The 25506-nt window shown below is 45.4% G+C and overlaps 1 protein-coding gene across 2 annotated transcripts in view; it reads right to left on the reverse strand.

Annotated features, from left to right (window-relative positions):
• Nucleotides 1-25506, reverse strand: part of LOC106582396 (transmembrane protein 163) — a 125542-nt gene that overhangs the window by 53627 nt on the left and 46409 nt on the right. The gene's annotated exons all lie outside the window — the stretch shown is intronic.

Here is a 25506-nt window from a genome sequence, read left to right on the forward strand (position 1 = left end):
CGTGATTTAGTCCTTTATCTTGGTCTGTTAGCTAATTGTCTCATGTTGATAAAGATAACTAAATCCCTGGTGCAGCAGCAGCTTGTTAAAACAAAGCACTTGGCTTCCGGTTCTTTCCTCCTTAATTAACAGGCTCCCACTGCAGACTGCTCAGACTGCTCCCCTTCCTCCCAAATCACCACCTTCGTCCTCCCCTTCACAGAGCCTGAGACCACTCCTCTTCACAGCGGCCCAATTTAAAAGTAGACACATCCGACATGGCTTTCCCCCACTGCTGAGCTGCAATATGTTGTGTTTAATAATTCAGACCCTACAGCACTAGGTGGCTCTGCTCTGGCTAAGAGGAGCACTCCAGTCCACAGCCTGCAGAACCAGGGGAAGAACCCACCTCCCTCTCTCCCCCTGCTTCCCCCTCCTTCCCCTGCCTCCCTATTTCCCCCCACCTCCCTATTTCCTCCCAGCCTCCCCTCCCCTGCCCTGCCTCCCTCAGCCTTCCCCTCCCTTCCATTCCCCTCCCCCTCTCTCTCAATCCACAGTCCACACTGGCTCCCCCAGCCTCCCTTTTTCCTGCAGCACCTCCCAGGCTCTCTCCCACATCGATTTCAGTGCAAACGATCGATTCCTTTAGTAAGGGAAGTGCCACCTGGGATTCGGCTGCCTGCCACCGAGGCTTCTGTTGTTATGATGAGTTTGTGCCAAATAAAGTGGGGTGCAGGTGTCTGGACTAAAGCAGGGTACAAATATACAGTACATTACAGGAGACAGTCCTTGGTGGTATCAACGCTGACCCACAACAACAAAAAGGACATGGAAAGTGGTACAAATGTTATATGCTGAGGTAAAACAGTCTCTACAGTGTCAGTACATATGATATACAGTATTTTCTTCACAGCTCTGAGTAACATCATGCCGTGTGCTGAAGGACATCTCAGAACATTCTCTCAGGAAAACACAGCATAGCAACAGCATCACCTTTCAAAGTCCCCCAGGTTGTTTTGTTCATTGACTGTCTGCAAAGGCTTACAGCACCTCATTACAATAAATACAAACTCACTCGCTGTTGACTCCAGTACTAATTCAATCCTGTGGGATTGCGTCTGCCTACTGTAATCTACTGCATCTACCGCATACAGCTCACAGCATTAGATTTAGTTTTGTCTGCTTTGTTTTCTCTTATTGCAAATCCATGCAGTAAGCTGGCAAATTACGGTTATATCCATTTGAAAAGCATTTTTGCACTATTAAAGATCTGCCGGTGGAGAACTGTCCAATCTACAGCATCTGACTGATGTCATTTACACTGAGCCGTGCGTGGGAGGGAGGGCGCAGTGAGAAGCCAACAGAGGAACAGCTTAATTAGGAGAATTCAGGACAAATATTTTGGAGAGAAATAATTGATGTGTATTTTCTCAGTCTGGTTTTTACCATCAAAGCCCTGAAAGACAGACCTTGACCGTAAGAACCTTTGGAAACAATGGCAATAGAGGGTTAGAGATCTAACAATGTTACCACCACTGCCAATGGTTACAACTATGTGTGCCATGTTCTCCTGGGCACACACTGGTTAAATCAACAATGTTTCCGTTGAACCAACGTGGAATAGCAGTTGAATTGACCACTGTGCCCAGTGGGATAGTTTAATGGAAAAATCACTGGTATAAATTCAACTTTAAGGGGAGAGGGCTGAATAAGAGTGGGGTTTCTTCAAACAAAGGCACACATAGTACAGTTACAGTTTAGGATGTGTGACCTGTGTGTATTAAAGTGTTTTGTTGAGGCTTACAGCGTGTGATGTTGCTCTGCTGTTACTATGTTAATCCCACACGTGGAATGACTTAATACCACACACATACACACCAGCACACACGCCCACAAGCACACGTACACACACACAAAGAAACACACACAAAGAAACACACAGACTGTAGTCTGTAGTAAATACACAAACACATTCACCTTTCCCCTTGCAGCTATTTCAGCTTAGCCACCAACACATTAAAGGCCAAACAACATTACAACCATTTACTAAACAAACTTATTATTAGCTTTCAAATCTTTGAGGACTGTTTATTTGCCAGTGGCAAGAATTTACACTGCCGCAGCCTGATATCAAGCAGTTTATGATTCATTATCCTGGATTACTGTAGGGTAATTAAACAGTCTGGATATAAAAAGAAAGAAGCCTTTAGACAGGATGAGAACAGGATATCAGGGCTCTACAGCGCGACCATTTTACTTGCATATGCACCTAAATATTTTGCTGTACGACCTGGAATTTTTTATTTAGGAGCACCAGTGTTTCTGGAAAGATTCAGGATTCTAGCTTTAATATAAAAAAAATGTTCATTGTGTTCCTAAACATCTCTTCTATGCGCCTACATTTTTCAATTTAGGCGCATGCGGGGATGTCAGAGTAGAGCCCTGGATATATCTGTTTGGTTCCTATGTTGAAGCCATTGAGTGCAGAGCTGAGTCTGACAGCTGCCTGGTGCCTGCCTTGATGTGTGAAAAGGTACGCTTTGTAACCAGCGCTACCTTGGCATGTCTAATCTGGGCTGATGGATCGAGGTCACTAACAGCAGCCTAGTGCCGTCTCCTCCCAGCTCCATGTAGGTTCCATGGTTCCACGGTGCCTCTTGAGACCAGGCTAACTAACTGGGACTGGCTGTGGAGTCACCTCCTTTTCTTTCATGAATAACATTATTCAGCTGAGCTCAGATTACACACAGACCGACCAGCAGTGGTCCTCCGTACTACACCTGCTCCATCCTAACCCTCTCTTTACAGCCACATAAACACACACACACACACACACAGGAATACACACACACACACACACACACACACACACACACACACACACACACACACACACACACACACACACACACACACACACACACACACACAAAACACAAATTTCACTCTCAGCTCATCTTGAAATGCAGCATTGCTGCTCAGCAGGTGAATCTGTTGTCCAGTGTGAGGGATGAAAAGGCAATAGGTTGTTTTTTTCATCAGGTAATCAGTCTGATGGAGAAGGAAACGTTTGCAGCATCACTCTACAGGTCCATATCCACAGGGTTTGCAGCATCACTCTACAGCTCTATATGGTTAAATTAGTTTCCAGGTTTCCGGTCACAACTTGCAGACTTGTTTACGCTGCTGTGCGTTTTGTTGCCGATCTTTGCTACCTGACGGTTTTTACTTTTTCATTACCGTATATTTTTACTTTTTCCCTCACTCAACTTTTTTCATTCATATTTTTACTTTTTCCCTCACTCAACTTTTTTCATTCAACTTTTTCACCCCGGAGGTTTTATCTGGACATGGTTCGTCAGGACTTCAAACAGCCGAAGCTAAGTAACATTAACATGATGCCTTCTAATTGCAGTCGTTGTACTTATAATATACAGGAGAACGATCGCCTTACGGCAAGGATAGCTGTGCTGCAAGCCCAGCTTCAGACGCGATCGTTAGGCAAGGGTAATTTCAGTGTAGGAAAGGATGAAACAGCGTCTGTGCCACCAGTAAGTACAGATAGTAACGTTAGTATAAACCCCCTCGCACGGTCCCCGCAGCCGGACAACTTTCTCATGGCTTCTAGAGGGAAACGCTGTAGGAATGCTCAACCGGTGTCGCTTATTCAGCCGACAGAAACTTTCAACCGGTTCTCCCCATTAAGCGAGTCGGAGTCAGAGGCCGAGACTTCTCTGGTCTCTACTCCTCCCGTTGTGGGGTCTGAGACGCCGAAGGCTCCCACCATTAGCTCTGACAAATTGAAAACCCTAGTCATTGGCGACTCCATTACCCGCAGTATTAGACTTAAAACTAATCATCCAGCGATCATACACTGTTTACCAGGGGGCAGGGCTACCGACGTTAAGGCTAATCTAAAGACGGTGCTGGCTAAAGCTAAAACTGGCGAGTGTAGAGAGTATAGAGATATTGTTATCCACATCGGCACCAACGATGTGAGGATGAAACAGTCAGAGGTCACCAAGCGCAACATAGCTTCAGCGTGTAAATCAGCTAGAAAGATGTGTCGGCATCGATTAATTGTCTCTGGCCCCCTCCCAGTTAGGGGGAGTGATGAGCTCTACAGCAGAGTCTCACAACTCAATCGCTGGTTGAAAACTGTTTTCTGCCCCTCCCAAAAGATAGAATTTGTAGATAATTGGCCCTCTTTCTGGGACTCACCCACAAACAGGACCAAGCCTGGCCTGTTGAGGAGTGACGGACTCCATCCTAGCTGGAGGGGTGCTCTCATCTTATCTACGAACATAGACAGGGCTCTAACTCCTCTAGCTCCACAATGAAATAGGGTGCAGGCCAGGCAGCAGGCTGTTAGCCAGCCTGCCAGCTTAGTGGAGTCTGCCACTAGCACAGTCAGCGTAGTCAGCTCAGCTTTCCCCATTGAGACCGTGTCTGTGCCTCGATCTAGGTTGGGCAAAATTAAAAATGGCGGTGTTCACTTTAGCAATCTCACTAGTATAAAGACCTCCTCCATTCCTGCCATTATTGAAAGAGATTGTGATACCTCACATGTCAAAATTGGGTTACTTAATGTTAGATCCCTCACTTCCAAGGCAGTTATAGTCAATGAACTAATTACTGATAATAATCTTGATGTGATTGGCCTGACTAAAACATGGCTTAAGCCTGATGAATTTACTGTGTTAAATGAGGCCTCACCCCCTGGTTACACTAGTGACCATACCCCCGTGCATCCGGCAAAGGCGGAGGTGTTGCTAACATTTACGATAGCAAATTTCAATTTACAAAAAAAAAAACTATGACGTTTTCGTCTTTTGAGCTTCTAGTCATGAAATCTATGCAGCCTACTCACTCACTTTTTATAGCTACTGTTTACAGGCCTCCTGGGCCATATGCAGTGTTCCTCACTGAGTTCCCTGAATTCCTATCGGATCTTGTAGTCATAGCAGATAATATTCTAATTTTTGGTGACTTTAACATTCACATGGAAAAGTCCACAGACCCACTCCAAAAGGCTTTCGGAGCCATCATCGACTCAGTGGGTTTTGTCCAACATGTCTCTGGACCTACTCACTGCCACAGTCATACTCTGGACCTAGTTTTGTCCCATGGAATAAATGTTGTAGATCTTAATGTTTTTCCTCATAGTCCTGGACTATCGGACCACCATTTTATTACGTTTGCAATTGCAACAAATAATCTGCTCAGACCCCAACCAAGGAGCATTAAAAGTCGTGCTATAAATTCTCAGACAACCCAAAGATTCCTTGATGCCCTTCCAGACTGCCTCTGCCTACCCAAGGACGTCAGAGGACAAAAATCAGTTAACCACCTAACCGAGGAACTCAATTTAACCTTGCGCAATACCCTAGATGCAGTTGCACCCCTAAAAACTAAAAACATCTGTCATAACAAACTAGCTCCCTGGTATACAGAAAATACACTAGCTCTGAAGCAAGCTTCCAGAAAATTGGAACGGAAATGGCGCCACACCAAACTGGAAGTCTTCCGACTAGCTTGGAAAGACAGTACCGTGCAGTATCGAAGAGCCCTCACTGCTGCTCGATCATCCTATTTTTCCAACTTAATTGAGGAAAATAAGAACAATCCGAAATTTCTTTTTGATACTGTCGCAAAGCTAACTAAAAAGCAGCCTTCGCAAATGGAGGATGGCTTTCACTTCAGCAGTAATAAATTTATGAACTTCTTTGAGGAAAAGATCATGATCATTAGAAAGCAAATTACAGACTCCTCTTTAAATCTGGGTATTCCTCCAAAGCTCCATTGTCCTGAGTCTACACAACTCTGCCAGGACCTAGGATCAAGGGAGATACTAAAGTGTTTTAGTACTATATCTCTTGACACAATGATGAAAATAATCATGGCCTCCAAACCCTCAAGCTGCATACTGGACCCTATTCCAACTAAACTACTGAAAGAGCTGCTTCCTGTGCTTGGCCCTCCTATGTTGAACATAATAAACGGCTCTCTATCCACCGGATGTGTACCAAGCTCACTAAAAGTGGCAGTAATAAAGCCTCTCTTGAAAAAGCCGAATCTTGATCCAGAAATTATAAAAAACTATCGGCCTATATCGAATCTTCCATTCCTCTCAAAAATTTTAGAAAAAGCTGTTGCACAGCAACTCACTGCCTTCCTGAAGACAAACAATGTATACGAAACGCTTCAGTCTGGTTTTAGACCCCATCATAGCACTGAGACTGCACTTGTGAAGGTGGTAAATGACCTTTTAATGACGTCAGACCGAAGCTCTGCATCTGTCCTCGTGCTCCTAGATCTTAGTGCCGCTTTTGATACCATCGATCACCACATTCTTTTGGAGAGATTGGAAACCCAAATTGGTCTACATGGACAAGTTCTGGCCTGGTTTAGATCTTATCTGTCGGAAAGATATCAGTTTGTCTCTGTGAATGGTTTGTCCTCTGACAAATCAATTGTAAATTTAGGTGTTCCTCAAGGTTCCGTTTTAGGACCACTATTGTTTTCACTATATATTTTACCTCTTGGGGATGTCATTCGAAAACATAATGTTAAATTTCACTGCTATGCGGACGACACACAGCTGTACATTTCAATGAAACATGGTGAAGCCCCAAAATTGCCCTCGATAGAAGCCTGTGTTTCAGACATAAAGAAGTGGATGGCTGCAAACTTTCTACTTTTAAACTCGGACAAAACAGAGATGCTTGTTCTAGGTCCCAAGAAACAAAGAGATCTTCTGTTGAATCTGACAATTAATCTGGATGGTTGTACAGTCGTCTCAAATAAAACTGTGAAGGACCTCGGCGTTACTCTGGACCCTGATCTCTCTATCAAGACTGTTTCAAGGACAGCTTTTTTCCATCTACGTAACATTGCAAAAATCTGAAACTTTCTGTCCAAAAATGACGCAGAAAAATTAATCCATGCTTTTGTTACTTCTAGGCTGGACTACTGCAATGCTCTACTTTCCGGCTACCCGGATAAAGCACTAAATAAACTTCAGTTAGTGCTAAATACGGCTGCTAGAATCCTGACTAGAACCAAAAAAATTGATCATATTACTCCAGTGCTAGCCTCCCTACACTGGCTTCCTGTTAAGGCAAGGGCTGATTTCAAGGTTTTACTGCTAACCTACAAAGCATTACATGGGCTTGCTCCTACCTATCTTTCCGATTTGGTCCTGCCGTACATACCTACACGTACGCTACGGTCACAAGACGCAGGCCTCCTAATTGTCCCTAGAATTTCTAAGCAAACGGCTGGAGGTAGGGCTTTCTCCTATAGAGCTCCATTTTTATGGAATGGTCTGCCTACCAATGTGAGAGACGCAGACTCAGTCTCAACCTTTAAGTCTTTACTGAAGACTTATCTCTTCAGTAGGTCCTATGATTAAGTATAGTCTGGCCCAGGAGTGTGAAGGTGAACGGAAAGGCTGGAGCAACGAACCGCCCTTGCTGTCTCTGCCTTGCCGGTTCCCCTCTTTCCACTGGGATTCTCTGCCTCTAACCCTTTTACAGGGGCTGAGTCACTGGCTTACTGGTGTTCTTCCATGCCGTCCATGGGAGGGGTGCGTCACTTGAGTGGGTTGAGTCACTGACGTGGTCTTCCTGTCTGGGTTGGCGCCCCCCCTTGGGTTGTGCCATGGCAGAGATCGTTGTGGGCTATACTCGGCCTTGTCTTAGGACGGTAAGTTGGTGGTTGGAGACATCCCTCTAGTGGTGTGGGGGCTGTGCATTGGCAAAGTGGGTGGGGTTATATCCTGCCTGTTTGGCCCTGTCCGGGGTATCATCGGATGGGGCCACAGTGTCTTCTGATCCCTCCTGTCTCAGCCTCCAGTATTTATGCTGCAGTAGTTTATGTGTCGGGGGCTAGGGTCAGTCTGTTACATCTGGAGTATTTCTCTTGTCTTATCCGGTGTCCTGTGTGTATTTAAATATGCTCTCTCTAATTCTCTCTTTCTCTCTTTCTGTCTTTCTCTCGGAGGACCTGAGCCCTAGGACCATGCCTCAGGACTACCTGGTATGATGACTCCTTGCTGTCCCCAGTCCACCTGGCCGTGCTGCTGCTCCAGTTTCAACTGTTCTGCCTGCGGCTATGGAACCCTGACCTGTTCACCGGACGTGCTTGTTGCACCCTCGACAACTACTATGATTATTATTATTTGACCATGCTGGTCATTTATGAACATTTTAACATTTTAACATCTTGACCATGTTCTGTTTTAATATCCACCCTGCACAGCCAGAAGAGGACTGGCCACCCCTCATAGCCTGGTTCCTCTCTAGGTTTCTTCCTAGGTTTTTGGCCTTTCTAGGGAGTTTTTCCTAGGGAGTTTTTCCTAGCCACCGTGCTTCTTTCACATGCTTTGCTTGCTGTTTGGGGTTTTAGGCTGGGTTTCTGTACAGCACTTTGAGATATCAGCTGATGTACGAAGGGCTATATAAAAATAAATTTGATTGAAATTTGATATCTACAGTGTTTGCAGCATCACTCTACGGCTCTGTATCTACAGGTTTTGCAGCATCACTCTACGGCTCTGTATCTACAGGGTTTGCAGCATCACTCTACGGCTCTGTATCTACAGGGTTTGCAGCATCACTCTACGGCTCTGTATCTACAGGCTTTGCAGCATCACTCTACGGCTTTGTATCTACAGGGTTTGCAGCATCACTCTACGGCTCTGTATCTACAGGGTTTGCAGCATCACTCTACGGCTCTGTATCTACAGGGTTTTCAGCATCACTCTACGGCTCTGTATCTACAGGGTTTGCAGCATCACTCTACGGCTCTGTATCTACAGCGTTTGCAGCATCACTCTACAGCTCTGTATCTACAGGGTTTGCAGCATCACTCTACGGCTCTGTATCTACAGGGTTTGCAGCATCACTCTACGGCTCTTTCTCCAGAGGGTTTGCAGCATCACTCTACGGCTCTTTATCTACAGGGTTTGCAGCATCACTCTACGGCTCTTTATCTACAGGGTTTGCAGCATCCCTCTACGGCTCTTTCTCCAGAGGGTTTGCAGCATCACTCTACGGCTCTTTCTCCAGAGGGTTTGCAGCATCACTCTATGGCTCTTTCTCCAGAGGGTTTGCAGCATCACTCTACGGCTCTTTCTCCAGAGGGTTTGCAGCATCACTCTACGGCTCTTTCTCCAGAGGGTTTGTCAGTCTCAAATAGATGACTGTCAGCAGGCACAGATGTGTCATGTTTCTGGCCTCAGTTGTCCTTCACCTTCCCTCTCTCTCTCTGCCACTTTATTATCGTTCCTCTCAGTCCCTTTTTGAGATTCTGCTGGGTTTGACTCTTCTCTTTCCCTCACCTACTCCAGGGCAAATAACAGCATCTGGTTACTGGCTGGCTGATGCCCAGCTGACAGTTATACCGAGGGCAGTGGCCCTTGAAGAAATTTAAACAGTTACCGTCTGCCAGCTCTCTGCGGTAGTGCTCCTCTTCAGCTCTCCACAGAGAGTCTCTGGTGAGTTTCTTCTCTCTATAACAACACATCTCACAGAGAGAGTCCAGTGTATGCTGTGCAATCTCTTCTATCACTTTCTCTCTGTTTCTCTTCCTCTCCCTCTCCCTCTCTTTGTCTCTCACTCCTGCCCAGAAAGCCCAGGCTCTCTCTATCTACTGCCCACAGACACATTGACTGCTTGTCTGTTCCTACTGAATTTTCTTATTTTTTTATTTTATTTCACCTTTATTTAACCAGGTAGGCTAGTTGAAAACAAGTTCTCATTTGCAACTGCGACCTGGCCAAGATAAAGCATAGCAATTCGACACATACAACAACACAGAGTTACCCATGGAATAAACAAACATACAGTCAATAATACAGTAGAACAAAAGAAAACAAAAAGTCTGTATACAGTGAGTGCAAATGAGGTAAGTTATGGCAATAAACAGGCCATGGTGGCGAAGTAATTACAATATAGCAATTAAACACTGGAATGGTAGATGTGCAGAAGATGAATGTGCAAGTAGAGATACTGGGGTGCAAAGGAGCAAGATAAATAAATAAATACAGTATGGGGATGAGGTAGGTAGATAGATGGGCTGTTTACAGATGGGCTATGTACAGGTGCAGTGATCTGTGAGCTGCTCTGACAGCTGGTGCTTAAAGCTAGTGAGGGAGATTTGAGTCTCCAACTTCAGAGATTTTTGCAGTTCGTTCCAGTCACTGGCAACAGAGAACTGGAAGGAAAGACGACCAAAGGAGGAATTGGCTTTGGGGGTGACCAGTGAGATATACCTGCTGGAGCAAGTGCTACGAGTGGGTGCTGCTATGGTGACCAGTGAACTGAGATAAGGCGGGGCTTTACCTAGCAGGGTCTTGTAGATAACCTGTAGCCAGTGGTTTTGGCAACGAGTATGAAGCGAGGGCCAACCAACGAGAGCGTACAGGTCGCAATGGTGCGTAGTGTATGAGGCTTTGGTGACAAAACGGATGGCACTGTGATAGACTGCATCGAGTTTGTTGAGTAGAGTGTTGGAGGCTATTTTATAGATGACATCACCGAAGTCGAGGATCGGTAGGATGGTCAGTTTCACGAGGTATGTTTGGCAGCATGAGTGAAGGATGCTTTGTTGCGATATAGGAAGTCGATTCTAGATTACATTTTTGATTGGAGATGCTTAATGTGAGTCTGGAAGGAGAGTTTACAGTCTAACCAGACACCCAGGTATTTGTAGTTGTCCACGTATTCTAAGTCAGAGCCGTCCAGAGTAGTGATGCTGGACGGGCGAGCAGGTGCGGGCAGTGATCGATTGAATAGCATGCATTTAGTTTTACTTGCGTTTAAGAGCAGTTGGAAGCCACGGAAGGGGAGTTGTATGGCATTGAAGCTCATCTGGAGGTTAGTTAACACAGTGTCCAAAGAAGGGCCAGAAGTATACAGAATGGTGTCGTCTGCGTAGAGGTGGATCAGAGAGCAGCCAGCAGCAAGAGCAACATCATTGATGTACACAGAGAAGAGAGTCGGCCCGAGAATTGAACCCTGTGGTACACCCATAGAGACTGCCAGAGGTCCGGACAACAGGCCCTCCGATTTGACACACTGAACTCTATCAGAGAAGTAGTTGGTGAACCAGGTGAGGCAGTCATTTGAGAAACCAAGGCTGTCGAGTCTGCCAATAAGAATGTGATGATTGACAGAGTCGAAAGTCTTGGCCAGGTCGATGAATACGGCTGCACAGTAATGTCTCTTATCGATGGCGGTTATGATGTTGTTTAGGACTTTGAGCGTGGCTGAGGTGCACCCATGACCAGCTCTGAAACCAGATTGCATAGCGGAGAAGGTACGGTGGGATTCGAAATGGTCGGTAATCTGTTCGTTAACTTGGCTTTCGAAGACTTTAGAAAGACAGGGTAGGATAGATATAGGTCTGTAGCAGTTTGGGTCTAGAGTGTCACCCCCTTTGAAGAGGGGGATGACCGCGGCAGCTTTCCAATCTTTGGGAAATATAGCCTACATTATCAAGATTGAGTTAAACTGAGCAATGATTAATACTGATAAACAATAGGGGTGTTACGGAACCCTGAAATGGCTAGCAATTCACTGCATTCCTGGAAGGTTCATTCTTACTCATGTTTATCCACAGTGGCTGCAGTAGCCTACAGTATATGTTGACCAGGAACATATAGCATACATGTTGACCAGGAAAATATCCGCTGAACACAGGTATTCACAGCTCTGGTCACTGGGACACTATACTAGACTCAGGTATTCACAGCTCTGGTCACTGGGACACTATACTAGACTCAGGTATTCACAGCTCTGATCACTGGGACACTATACTCAGGACTTTTTGGAGTGTAAAAATGTTTTACCATTAAAACTCATATTTTCCCAAACCCCTAACCCTAACCCTTAACCTAACCCTTAACCTAACCCTATCCTTAACCCTAACCCCCATAACCCTAACATGAAACCTAACCCAAAACCTAACCCTAATTCTAACCCCAAAACCCTAAACCTAACCCTTAAGGTTAAAATAGCATTTGGACAAATTCAGGACCTGAAAATTGGGGTCCTCACAACAAAACAAAAAACACACACCCTTCCCTCCCCTTAATTTGTCTGTTACTACAAAACATTATTAATGCTGCTTATACTATTAATCTCCTCTATTTGCAGTGTTCCAGAAGGCAAATGAGTGACATAAGAAGACTATCAGCACCAAGTATCAGTCCTCGGTCAGTCCTGAATTGATATAACTGCATCCTGCCAGCCAGACTATCAACAACATTTCTATAGCCTCATCCAGCTCTTGAGGCACGATTGGTACATTCCACACGGTGTTTATCGACACAGTGAATTCTCTGTCTGGACTCTGTCCAGGTCACTAGGGAGGCCTGGGAGCCAAGGCTGCTTCGCAATCCATCAGCCTAGACAACTGAATAGCAGGAATCTGCTTACAATGTCTTTCCTTAGGGTGATTAGGGAGATATGAGCAGCCAGTCCAACCCATTGGGCATAGGAGGGGTGGGAGAAGAGGTTTGTCTGTGATTCCCTGAAGAACAAGATCTTTTTGACAGGACACAATCAGACTGAATAGCCCATGGTGGAGTACAGGCCCAAAGTTACCAATCAAACTAAGGTTTTACAGTGATAATTCACTCCAAGATAAAGGATTGGCACATACCAGCAGAAGATAACTCCAGCACAGTGGCAATCCTGACTAGTCCCCAAACAATGTAATGGATCTCTCCGTAGAACCAATGTTTCAGTCAATAGACCTTCATCAGTGGCCAGGTCGTGGGTGCCAGCTTCGTGCCAGCCCTGGGAGCAGGCAGCGCAGTGCCTCTCCTGAGGAGGGGTGTGTCTGGGTTAGTCCAGAGGAGGAGGAGGGAGGATGGCTGGGCTAGTCTAAACCTGCTGGCCTGCATCATCCTTTTATTTTTAGACTGAGGGGAGCTCTGGGGCCCGCTGCTGCTCTGGCTTTTAGTGGCAAGAAACAGGGTAAGAATACATTAACGTGGTTAGTCATTGTGTTTCCATAGCAGCTGAACCAGCAGTGTGTTTATCTACTGATGTCATGATTCAGGTCCTCGTCCTAAGGTGTGTCCTAAAATGGCCACCGACATGTCCTCCTTCCTCACGACCATCGTTATCTACACAATTTGATAGAAAATTGACGTAACATAGCTTAACAAACGTCTCTATTAAGATGTGTCATTCACGAGAGAGAGAGAAAGAGGAGAGAGAGAGAAAGAGGAGAGAGAGAGAGAGAGAGAGAGAGAGAGAGAGAGAGAGAGGAGAGAGAGAGAGAGAGAGAGAGAGAGAGAGAGAGAGAGAGAGAGAGAGAGAGAGAGAGAGAGAGAGAGAGAGAGAGAGAGAGAGAGAGAGAGAGAGAGAGAGAGAGAGAGAGAGAGAGAGAGATACACGTTTCAGAGGGGGAGAAAAGCATACTGTATTAGGAGCTGTTATTCTAATCCGTATTAGGTTTGATTGATTGATTGACATTAGGATGGCGGCTATCGTCGGAACTCCCAGACTTTCTCCTCTAATCAAAGAGCAACCTTGTGGCAGTGGGTGGTGGGGGCCTGGCTGCAGTGGTGGGTTAATAGATTGGATTGACCTGAGTTCAGCACTGGGGCTTAACATGGTTAGACTGGTCTCTAATGGGGCAGAAGGTAGATAGCTGTCTGGACAGCACTTGACAGACCTGCTCAGGTTACTGGTCTCTGGGCAGTCTGGTCTGTTGATGGGGGAAATATGCAATGAAAGAAAGCCAAGGGCAGATCTGCTTGGGCTGTTAACAGTCATCCAGCTGACCTTTAAGGCCCATACAATTGTGACAATACTGTGACTGGATTTCACAATTCTCACACAAGGGCAGAATGCATAGAACAAATTGATTTTCCTACAGTCACCATTAAACCTTAGCAATATCACATGTAGCAAGGTATGTTAAATATACGTCCTTGGTGGACATATCTTCACATAACCACACAAAATAAGGCTTCTTGAATGGCAAAAATAGAGAGCTCTGTGTGTGAGGATCTCTGTGAGTCTCTCACAGAATGATTGGAATTATACAAAGTGGCAGCCTCATCGTTGTTGTCTTGCATTCTGACCTAGCCTGGCTGACCTTTCAGAGATGCTGATTCAAAGTAACTCTGGGTAATACATAGGATTCATTTCCTGGGCAAATTGAAGATGGCGATTTGCCTTTTGTTTAGGGTTTCACTTTAAATCAATTCACACACACGCATAGTACACACACACACACACTCTGATTTAAATATACTATGTTGAATTAAGGTAGTTAATATTATATGCAAAGACAGACAGCGAATGTTGTCTAAATAAGTCATGTTAACGTCAAATTGCATATCAATGTTTCATACATTCTTCCAAGAATAAAGTTCCTTAGAAGGGTTTTTACAACACACACTCCCAGTTGAGGTACAAATCTTCAGTCTTGCTATTTATATCATCTACAAAATACAGTGGCCTTCGCCAGCAGATTGGCATTTATTGTTATGAATCTTGCCCTGGAGGCAGCTCTGCAGAAATCGCTCAATTCTATCTCCAGGGCAAGATTCATGACAATAATTATCAACCTGTACTTCAGCCTGGCAGTACGTGTATGAAATCGACTGACTCTGCTCTTTTGTACCAATTAATATCAACAAAACACAGTGGCCTGTAGTGCTAATAGGAGTATCATACTGTCTGACTCTGAGCAGAATGACCCTGCTCTTTTGAACCAATTCACTACCTACTCAGTCAGTCTTCCACTGGCTTCCCTTAGCAAGGCCACAGCCACTAACCTAAAAAAAACGATAGAGCTGCTACACCCAACTGAGGGGAAACATTTGGCTCTCTGTCTAATCTCAGTGAAATGGTTGGTTGACCCAAGATGAAATAGTGCCAAAACAACCTCAAATCAGGGCTAAATCACTATGGATTGCTTTAGAGTGTAACAGGCAGACAGGCTCATTGGTCGCAGGTTGAGCAGACTCAGACACCATGGCTGTGTCCCAAAAGGCACCCTATTCCATATATAGTGCACTACTTTTGACCATAGCCGTATCAGAATAGGGTGCCATTTGGTATGTGGACTATATTTCTATAGTGACTCCTATTGTAGACAAAGGAGATGGAAGACCGATCACGCCCCCATTCTCATCGACGGGGTTGTAGTGGAGCATGTTGAGAGCTTCAATTTCCTTGGTGTCCACATCACCAACAAACTAGAATGGTCCAAACACACCAAGACAGTGGTGAAGAGGGTACGACAAAACCTATTCCCCCCTCAGGAGACTGAAAAGATTTGGCATGGGTCCTCAGATCCTCAAAAGGTTCTACAGCTGTAACATCGAGAGCACCCTGACTGGTTGCATCACTGACTGGTACGGCAATTGCTCATGCCTCCATCCGCAAGGCACTACATTGGGTAGTGCGTACTGCCCAGTACATCACTGGGTCTAAGCTGCCTGCCTCCAGGACATCTACACCAGGCGGTGTCAGAGGAAGGCCCTAAAAATTGTCAAAGACCCCAGCCACCCCAGTCATAGACTGTTCTCTCTGCTACCGCATGGCAAGCGGTACCGGAGCACCAAGTCTCGGACCAAAAGGCTTTTACCCCTAAGCCATAAGACTCCTGAACAGGTCATCAAATGGCTACCCGGACTATTTGCACTGTGTCCCGCCACTCCTCCCCCAAGCCACTCATTTGAACTATACATTAATGTACATATTATTTCAATTAGCTCGACTAACCGGTGCCCCTGCACATTGGCTACCCGAACTGTTGCATTGTGTCCTGCCACCCCCCACTCGCCAACACCCTATTTTACACTGCTGCTACTCTCTGTTTATTATCTATGCATAGTCACTTAAGCTTTACCTACATGTACATATTACCTTAACCTGTTTAGGATAGGGGGCAGTATTTTCACGGCCGGATAAAAAATCTGGTTATTACTCCTGCCCAGAAACTAGAATATGCATATAATTAAAGTTTCTAAAACTGTTTGAATGGTGTCTGTGAGTATAACAGAACTCATATGGCAGGCCAAAACCTGAGAAGATTGCATACAGGGAGTGCCCTCTCTGACCATTTCTTGGCCTTCTAGGGCATCTTTATCGAAAACAGAGGATCTCTGCTGTAACGTGACATTTTCTAAGGCTGCCATAGGCTCTCAGAAGGCGCCAGAACGTTGAATGATGACTCTGCAGTTATTGGCTGAAAAACAGTAGCGCATTTGGATAGTGGTCGATCTGAGAACAATGAAACGGGTGTGCGCGTGCACGTGAAGAGTCCATTTTACATTTTCAGTCTTTGAACAAAAACGTCTCCCGGTCGGAATATTATCGCTATTTTACGGAAAAAAATCGCATAAAAATTTATTTTAAACAGCGTTTGACATGCTTCGAAGTACAGTAATGGAATATTTCGAATTTTTTTGTCACGATACACGCCGGCGCGTCACCCTTCGGGTAGTGTCTTGAACGCAAGAACAAAATGCCGCTATTTGGATATAACTATGGATTATTTGGAACAAAAACAACATTGGTGTGGAAGTAGAAGACCTGGGAGTGCATTCTGACGAAGAACAGCAAAGGTAATCCAATTTTTCTTATAGTAAATCTGAGTTTGGTGAGTGCCAAACTTGGTGGGTGTCAAAATAGCTAGCCTGTGATGGCCGGGCTATCTACTCAGAATATTGCAAAATGTACTTTCACCGAAAAGCTATTTTAAAATCGGACACCGCGATTGCATACAGGAGTTCTGTATCTATAATTCTTAAAATAATTGTTATGTTTTTTGTGAACGTTTATCGTGAGTATTTTAGTAAATTCACCGGAAGTGTTCGGTGGGTATGCTAGTTCTGAACGTCACATGCTAATGTAAAAAGCTGGTTTTTGATATAAATATGAACTTGATTGAACAAAACATGCATGTATTGTATAACATAATGTCCTAGGAGTGTCATCTGATGAAGATCATCAAAGGTTAGTGCTGCATTTAGCTGTGGTTTTGGTTTTTGTGACATTATATGCTAGCTTGAAAAATGGGTGTGTGATTATTTCTGGCTGAGTACTCTCCTGACATAATCTAATGTTTTGCTTTCGTTGTAAAGCCTTTTTGAAATCAGACAATGTGGTTAGATAAAGGAGAGTCTTGTCTTTAAAATGGTGTAAAATAGTCATATGTTTGAAAAATTGAAGTTTTGGGATTTTTTTGGAATTTGTAATTCGCGCCACACCCTCTTACATCTAGCGGAACATCTAGATGTAAGAGGTTAATTAGCCCGGTGCCCCCGCACATTGACTCTGTACAAGTACCACCTATATATAACCTCGTTACTGTTATTTTTACTGTCATTTTACTGTTTTGCTTAATGTATTTTTATTTACTTATGTTGTTTACCTAATAGCAATTTTTTCCTCAAAAATGGCACTGTTGGTTAGGGCTTGTAAGTAAGCATTTCACTGTAAGGTCTACACCTGTTGTATTCGGAGCACGTGACAAATAAACTTTGATTTGATTTGAATGTACTGTTAATGTATGAGTCACAGTACCATTGACTTCTCAACACATCTCCCACTTTATTTTGTGTTGTGCTTCATAGCACTGAGAAAGTCTCTGACCTCCTCCCTATAGGCTGTCTCGTCGTTGTCGGTGATCAGGCTTACTACTGTTGTGTCGTCTGCAAACTTAATGATGGTGTTGGATTCGTGCCTAGCCATACAGTCATGGGTAAACAGGGAGTACAGGAGGGGACTGAGCACGCACCCCTGGGGAGCTCCAGTGTTGAGGATCAGCGTGGCAGGTGTGTTGCTACCTACCCTCACCACCTGGGGGTGGCCCATCTGGAAGTGTGGAGTGCAAAAGAGATCTCATCATCTGTGGATCTGTTTGAGCGGTATGCAAATTGGAGTGGGTCTAGGGTTTCTGGGACAATGGTGTTGATGTGAGCCATGACCAGCCTTTCAAAGCACTTCATGGCTACGGACGTGAGTGCTACGGGTCTGTAGTCATTTAGGCAGCTTACCTTAGTGCTCTTGGGCACAGGGACTATGATGGTCTGCTTGAAGCATGTTGGTATTACAGACTCAATCAGGGACATGTTAAAAATGTCAGTGAAGACACCTGCCAGTTGGTCAGCACATGCCCGGAACACACGTCCTGGTAATCCATCTGGCCCAGTGGCCTTGTGAATGTTGACCTGTTTAAAGGTCTTACGTTGGCTACGGGAGCGTGATCACACAGTCGTCTGGAACAGCTGATGCTCTCATGCATGCTTCAGTGTTGCTTGCCTCGAAGGGAACATAGAAGTGATTTAGCTCGTCTGGTAGGCTTGTGTCACTGGGCAGCTCGTGGCTGTGCTTCCCTTTGTAGTCTGTAGTAGTTTGCAGGCCCTGCCACATCCGACAAGCGTCGGAGCCGATGTAGTACGTCCTCAATGCAATTATTGATAAAGCCAGTGACTGATATGGTGTACTCCTCAATGCCATCGGAAGAATCCCGGAATATATTCCACTCTGTGCTAGCAAAACAGTCCTGTTTCATCTGACCACTTTTTTATAGACGGAGTCACTGGTGCTTCCTGCTTAAATATTTGCTTGTAAGCAGGAATCAGGAGGATAGAATTATGGTCAGATTTGCCAAATGGAGGGCGAGGGAGAGCTTTGTACGCGTCTCTGTGTGTGGAGTAAAGGTGATCTAGAATTGTTTTCCCCATGGTTGGGCATTTAACACGCTGATAGAAATTAGGTAAGGCTGATTTAAGTTTCCCTGCATTAAAGTCCCCGGCCACTAGGAGAACCGCCTCTGGGTGTGCGGTTTCCTGTTTGCTTATTTCCTTATACAGCTGACTCAGTGTGGTCTTAGTGCCAGCATCTGTCTGTGGTGGTAAATAAACAGCCACAAAAAAAATAGATGAAAATTCTCTTGGCAAATAGCGTGGTCTACAGCTTATCATAAGATACTCTACTTCAGGCGAGCAAAATCTAGAGACTTCCTTAGATTTCGTGCACCAGCTGTTTACAAATATGCACAGACCACCACCCCTTGTCTTACCGGAGTGTGCTGTTCTGTCTAGCCAGTGCAACGTATATCCCGCTAGCTGAATGTTTTCCGTGTCGTCATTCAGCCACGTTTCAGTGATACATAAAATATTACAGTTTTTGATGTCCCGTTGGTAGGATATTCATGATCGTACCTCTCTAATTTATTGTCCAATGATTGTACGTTGGCAAGTAATATTGACGGTAAGGGAAGATTTCCCACTCGTTGTTGGCGGATCCTAACGAGGCTCCCCGCCCTGTGTCCTCTATACCTGCATCCCTTTCTCTTGCCAATTAAGGGGATTTTGGCCTTGTCGGGTGTCTGAAGTACATCCTGTGCATCCTGCTTGTTGAAGAAAAAAATCTTAGTCTAATCCGAGGTGAGTGATCGCTGTCCTGATATCCAGAAGCTCTTTTTTGCCATAAGATATGGTTGCAGAAACATTATGTACAAAATAAGTTACAAATAACACAAAGAAAAACATATAATAGCACAATTGGTTAGGCACCGTAAAACGGCTGCCATTTCTTCCAGCACTTCCTGTCTTACATTGTAAGCATAGAGTCACACACTAAATCACACCAGCAATGTCTAAATGAATCCTCCTAATGTTGGAAATGACCATTTCATTTCCCTTTGGATGACAGTACCAGTAATTATATAACACAACCAATTTTCCCTCTAAACAGCGCACGTGGGCGGGTGGCCGCGCACCTCCTCCAGGACTGCCACGCAGAAGAAATGCCATGTCACACAGAAACGCAACAGATTTAATTTCACTGAGTTCACCCCATTAGTTTACCCTATATAGATTAAAGTGTTTTTTTTTGTGACCGAATCAAAATTATATCAGCCCCTTTTCAATGCAACAAACCAAAGCATATCTAACGTTGCAAGATTGAGTGTGTGATTTTGTTGTAGGCAGAGCCAGAGCGCAATGGGGTACAGTTCTATTCGCGCCAAGGAGCAGTCTTTCAATCACCAGCGAGTGAATGGGCTTTTCAGATCAATCCAGATCAGAGCGCAGAACCACGTGTATGCACATTTGTTGATATTCTTTGCTAGTTAGTCATCTATTAGCCCAGTTATAGATATGTATAGGTCAGCCATGGCGAGTTACTACTTCCTACAAGAACACAAAACGTGTAGGCCACATTTCAAGATGTTTTTGAAAAGCCAGTCAAGTAAAAAGCTTATGTCTTAATTAAAAGGGGCAGTGTTGCATTTTGAGACAGGCTTGAATATGCAAATAAGCCAATAGGCAGAGAGGTACCCTACATTGTCTAATTCTCTGCATGGTAATAATCATTTATGTATTTTGTAAAATAGTTTCTTGAATTATACAACACAATACCATTTTTTATTTTTTTATTTGGGGAGGCTTGGGCAAGTTGCTGTGGGGGGTGCAGGGCTGTTGACCGGGGTAGGGGTAGCCAGATGGAAAGCATGGCCAGCCGTAGAAAAATGCTTATTGCAATCCTCAATTATCGCGGTACCTGGTGGGTTCATTGATAATTTGTGTGAGATTGAGGGCATCAAGCTTAGATTGTAGGATGGTCGGGGTGTTAAGCATGTCCCAGTTTACGTCACCTTACAGCACGAGCTCTGAAGATAGATGGGGGGCAATCAATTCACATATGGTGTCCAGGGCACAGCTGGGGGCAGAAGGTGGTCTATAGCAAGCGGCAACGGTGAGAGACTTGTTTCTGGAAAGGTGGATTTTTAAAAGTAGAAGCTCAAATTGTTTGGGCACAGACCTGGATAGTAAGACAGAACTCTGCAGGCTATCTCTGCAGTAAATTGCAACTCCGCCCCCTTTGGCAGATCTATCTTGTCGGAAAATGTTATAGTTAGGGATGGAAATTTCAGGGGTTTTGGTGGTCTTCCTAAGCCAGGATTCAGACACGGCTAGGACATCCGGTTTGGCAGAGTGTGCTAAGGCAGTGAATAAAACAAACTTAGGGAGGAGGCTTCTAATGTTAACATGCAAGAAACCAAGGCGTTTACGGTTACAGAAGTCAACAATTGAGAGCGTGAGGTCACCACGTGTGTGAGGTGGAACTAAAGGGTTAACTAAGGCATATTGAGCAAGGCTAGAGGCTCTACAGTGAAATAAGGCAATAATTACTAACCAAAACAGCGATGGACAAGGCATATTGACATTAGGGAGAGGCATGCGTAGCCGGGTAATCATAGGGGTCCAGTGAGTGGCTTGGCGGGCCAGAGACACGGCGATTCAGGCAGCTAGCGGGCCGGGGATAGCAAGCTAGCAGAAGCGCCTTAGAGAGACGTCGTGACGGGAGAAGTCAGTTGTAGCCCCCTCGAGCTGTTACGTCGGCAGACCAGTCGTCGTGGATCAGCAGGGCTCCGTGTGGTAAAAGGGTCCAGGCCAATTGGCAAAATAGGTATAGTGGCCAAAAAAGTTGTCTGATGGGTCTCTTAAGCTAACAGTCCGATATGCTCTAGACAGCTAGCGGGCCACGGCTAGCAGGCTAGCAGATGGGCATTCAGGGGATGTCGGGATGGAGGAGCCAGTTGAAAAAACCCCCTCGGGCGAATTACATTGGTAGTCCAGTCGTGATGGTTCGGCGGGGGTCCAGGCCAATTGGCAAAATAGGTATTGTAGCCCAAGGATTGGCTTATGGACCTCTTCGGCTAGCTGGGAGATGGGCCTAGCAAAGGCTAGCTCCAGGCTAATTGGTTCTTGCTTCGGGACAGAGACGTTAGCCAGGAGTGGCCACTCGGATAGCAGCTAGCTAGCTGCAATGATCCAGGTGAAAAAGGTTCAGAGCTTGCAGTAGGAATCCGGAGATATGGAGAAAAATAAGTCCGATTTGCTCTGGTTTGAGTCACGCTGTGCAGACTGGCGAGAGTTGTCCGGGCTAAAGGTAGCTGACTACTAGCTAGTAGCTAGTTACCTGGCTAGCTTCTGTTCGGGGTTCCGGTTCTGCAGTAAAGAAAATAGCAGATCCATACCACATTGGGTGAGGCGGATTGCATGAGAGTATGTTGAATTTGAGGTTAAGAAAAATATTATTTTAAATATATGTGAAGAAAACAGATATAAAAAGATATATACACGATATAAACACAGGACACGACAAGACGAGGACAAAAGACAAGACGAGGACAAAAGACATCTGACTGCTACGCCAACTTGGATCTAGAGATGCCATTTACAGTCACCTACTTGACCCATGGTGTTACAGACCAAGTAAAAAATTCTGAATATCAACCCCTTCATAATGTAAAAAACGTTTTTAAAAGTCTCATGCAATGTAGGTCTGCATTGAACACATTTAGGCTACTGTAGGCTATATCATAGAAATTAAAAGCTATTTCCATGTGAAAATGTTATGAGATTAACTCCATTGGTTTTGTTGGTAGGTCTACATTATGCTCAAATAGCCACAATAGCCTTTAGAAAGAGGAGGAAGGGAAGCACTACTAAGGTACACAATAGTACATTTTGGTAGACAGAAGCTGTTCTTTGGTAAAAGGGGTTAATTGGTCATCAAAAAGAAAGGAGGACCAAGGCACTCGTCACATAATTAATCAAAATGCCTTTATTTGTATGGCATGTTCAATAGAAACACATTTTTCAAAATCCAACGCGATTTGGCTGCATGGCCTTCGACTGCATAGCCTATTGGCTACTCTCTAAAACTGTCAGAGTACAACCCAAGTGTTCACTGTAAACGCACGCCGGAAGTTACACAAAATTCTCACAATGTTCAAGTTTCCAAAGACCTAAAATGTGCTCAGAGGGAACATTGAATACAACACTTCGGTTATCTATCGCACTGCAGAGAACACACATGGGGAGTAGCTAAATAAATGTATCGTTATGAAATGCTTTACAGTATCTATAAATCAAGCTATAAATGCAAATTAACAGTTTATTAGCGATGTTTGGCCATTTACAAAGCAAGCTTTGACGTTGAACATAACATATAGCCTGTTAAAGTCCAAAATTGTCTTGTCATATAGTTATACCTGTATTTACGGTGATCTAACTATCAGATCCGCAATACACCCTATCTGATCTAGTCATGTCAGTGAGCATCAAAACGTCTAACATCCTAAATGGATGATTCTGACTTCTTCCTTTTCCTGCAGCCCAAAGAAACTGCTGAAGTGGTGAAAGTGAAAGATGATTAACTGGAGGATGGAGGATGGGCCTCCCATGTTGATACCTGAGCCACACCAATCCTGTCAGCCCAAGGTAGTTTCATTATCTCCCTCGGCAACAGCAAAAAGCAGTGCCCCCTACTCCACACCGATTGGATGTTCAACTCAATCATAGTTGTAGAGCAGCCAATCAGTCACTTGGAGAAGTTTGAGACATTGTTTCATCACAAACCCTTGTGTTCCACCCACCCATAAGGCTTTCACACAAACAAACCTCAAGTTGCACATTCCTCATTGACTCATCATAGCAACATGTATTTTTATTATATTGTCACTTTTCAATACTCTGCCCTTAATTTTGAAGGGGGGGTGAAAACTGAGAGACAGAGAGAATGAAAGTAGCCTTTGCCAAGTCTAATCTTGTCTTTTTCAAGTCTCATCTTGTCTCTGCTGTCTAATAGTCTCTGTCTCGTCTCAGATCTGAACAAGGCCCAGGCGAGGAGGGTGGGATGAGAGGAGGGATGAGAGGAGGGAGGGATAAGAGGAGGGAGGGATGAGAGGAGGGAGGGATAAGAGGAGGGAGGGATAAGAAAAGAGGAGGGAGGGATGAGAGGAGGGAGGGATAAGAGGAGGGAGGGATAAGAAAAGAGGAGGGTGGGATAAGAGGAGGGAGGGATAAGTGGAGGGAGGGATAAGAGGAGGGGATAAGAAGATGAAGGAGGATGAGTAAGAAAGAGGAGGGTGGGATAAGAGGAGGGAGAGATAAGTGGAGGGAGGGATAAGAGGAGGGAGGGATGAGAGGAGGGAGGGATAAGAATAGAGGGTGGGATAAGAGGAGGGAGAGATAAGTGGAGGGAGGGATAAGAGGAGGGAGGGATGAGAGGAGGGAGAGATAAGTGGAGGGAGGGATGAGAGGAGGGAGGGAGGGATGAGAGGAGGGAGGGATGAGAGAAAGTAGGGATAAGAGGAGGGAGGGAGGGAGGAGAGGAGTGAGGGATAAGAGGAGGGAGGGATAAGAGGAACAAGGGATAAGAGGAGGAAGGAATGAGAGGAGGGAGGGATAAGAAGAGGGAGGGATGAGAGGAGGAAGGGATGAGAGGAGGGAGGGATAAGAAGAGGGAGGGATACGAGGAGGGAGGGATAAGAAAAGAGGCAGGTGGGATAAAAGGAGGGAGGGATAAGAGGAGGAAGGGATAAGTGGAGGGAGGGATAAGAGGAGGGGGGATGAGAGGAGGGAGGGATAAGAGGAGGGAGGGATGAGAGGAGGGAGGGATGAGAGGAGGGAGGGATACGAAAAGAGGAGGGTGGGATAAGAGGAGGGAGAGATAAGTGGAGGGAGGGATGAGAGGAGGGAGGGATGAGAGGAGGGAGGGATAAGAAAATAGGAGGGTGGGATAAGAGGAGGGAGAGATAAGTGGAGGGAGGGATAAGGGGGAGGGATGAGAGGAGGGAGGGATAAGAAGAGGAGGGTGGATAAGAGGAGGGAGAAAGAGGGAGGAATGAGAGGAGGGAGGGATAAGAGGAGGGAGGGATGAGAGAAAGGATAAGAGGAGGGTGGGATAAGAGGAGCAAGGGATAAGAGGAGGGAGGAATGAGAGGAGGGAGGGATAAGAGGAGGGAGGGATGAGAGGAGGAAGGGATGAGAGGAGGGAGGGATAAGAGGAGGGAGGGATAAGAAAAGAGGAGGATGGGATAAAAGGAGGGAGGGATAAGAGGAAGGAGGGATAAGAGGAGGGAGGGATAAGAGGGAGGGATAAGAGGAGGGAGGGATACGAGGAGGAGGGATGAGAGGAGGGAGGGATAAGAGGGAGGGATAAGAAAAGAGGAGGGTGGGATAAGAGGAGGGAGGGATAAGAGGAGGGAGGGTGAAGAGGAGGGAGGGATGAGAAAAGAGGAGGCATAAGAGGAGAGAGGGATGAGAGGAGGGAGGGATGAGAGGAGGGAGGGATGATAGGAGGGAGGGATAAGAAAAGAGGAGGGTGGGATAAGAGGAGGGAGGGAAGAGAAAAGAGGAGGGAGGGACAAGAGGAGGGAGGGATGAGAAAAGAGGAGTGAGGGATGAGAGGAGGGAGGGATAAGAGGAGGGAGGGATACGAGGAGGAGGGATGAGAGGAGGGAGGGATAAGAGGAGGGAGGGATGAGAAAAGAGGAGGGAGGGATAAGAGGAGGGAGGGATGAGAAAAGAGGAGTGAGGGATAAGAGGAGGGATGGATAAGAGGAGGGAGGGATGAGAAAAGAGGAGGGGGGGATAAGAGGAGGGAGAGATAAGTGGAGGGAGGGATAAGAGGAGGGAGGGATGAGAGGAGGGAGAGATGAGAGGAGGGAGGGATAAGAAAAGAGGAGGGT

This window comes from Salmo salar, chromosome ssa21 (genome assembly GCF_905237065.1).
Source record: "Salmo salar chromosome ssa21, Ssal_v3.1, whole genome shotgun sequence".
NCBI classification, from domain to species: Eukaryota; Metazoa; Chordata; class Actinopteri; order Salmoniformes; family Salmonidae; genus Salmo; species Salmo salar.